The following is a 1,295-nucleotide window of genomic DNA, read 5'->3' as shown; positions in this document are numbered from 1 at the left end:
GTACCTGCTGAATGACATAAAAAAGGAATAGTTACCTCAACCTTTTTGAATATTTCTACCATTTTGGGGTCAAGTTCAATCTGCTTCCTGGATTTCTTTGCAAGGTGTGGAAATGGGATAGGAATGACGTCCTGTACAGCTTCAGCTTCCTTTGGTTCTCCGTTCCTTGGTTAAATTGCTTCTTCTTCAACTATGTCTTGTACGTCCTCTTCCTCTTCAGCATCTTCCACTTCCACTACATTCTCAGTTGGGGCGTGTTCTGGTGGGCTTGGCTCCTCATAGTTCCTCTCTTGCAGTATGGTTCCGGACCTCAAAGTAATGGCATTGATGCCGCCCTTGGAATTAGGTAAGGATTGAGAAGAAATTCCACTGGAGCTTAAAGGTTGAGGATTAGGTAATGAATCTATCCTGGAGGCGAGAGCTTATAAAGTGGCATTCAGACCATTTAAAGTAGAGTTTAGCTGTGTCTGTATATCTTGTTATCCTTGTGCAATAGAATGAAGCATCTCGTCATTTGATGAGGAATTAGGATAGGTGATTTGGGGGACTTGTTGTTGGTTATGCTGGGGTCCTTGGGACTGTCTTAAGTGAGGTGCTCTGTAAGGTTGATTCTGATTCTGCTGCCTGTTGTTGTTATTCCACCTCTGGTTTCTATTGTTATCTCTGCCTCCTCTGTTATAGTTGTCCCTCCAACCTTGGTTGGAGTTGTCTTGCCATCCTTGGTTACAGTTTCCAACTTGGTGATTGTAGTTGCCACCTTGTTGATTGTATCCTTGATTTGGACGGTCATAGAAGTTATGAGTGGCTGCCACAGTGTTGTCTTCCTGTTAGAGCTGTGGACATTCATCAATATAATGACTATAATCAGCATAAATCCCGCATACTCTTTATGGAACCAACTGTTGGCTTTGTTATGGTGGGGGAGACTGAGCTTTATGTGCTTGTTGTTGATTTAACTGCATCTATTTCAGTAGGTTGGTCATTTCACATATACTCTGTGTAAGAGCAGTAGTCTCACTGCTAGAAGAAACTTCGGCAACAGCCTTGGAATGGTTGTTCCTATGCTTGTGGTTCCGAGCAGACTCAGCCAGGTCGGCGATCAGTTGCCATGCTTCATCTGTAGTTTTGTACTTGTTCAGGGAACCATTACTCGCACCATCGAATATGGTCTTATCCTGAGGCTTCATGCCTTGTGTGAAGTAGCTGATCAACACCAACTTGTCAATCATGTGGTGGGGACATGCATCCAGGAGATTGTTGAAGCTCTCCCAATATTCGTAGAGAGTCTCAGATTC

This window comes from Arachis ipaensis, chromosome B6, assembly GCF_059453495.1.
Source record: "Arachis ipaensis isolate K30076 ecotype BB chromosome B6, ASM5945349v1, whole genome shotgun sequence".
NCBI classification, from domain to species: Eukaryota; Viridiplantae; Streptophyta; class Magnoliopsida; order Fabales; family Fabaceae; genus Arachis; species Arachis ipaensis.
The sequence above is the reverse complement of the archived record's forward strand: the minus strand, read 5'-3'. Positions refer to the sequence as shown.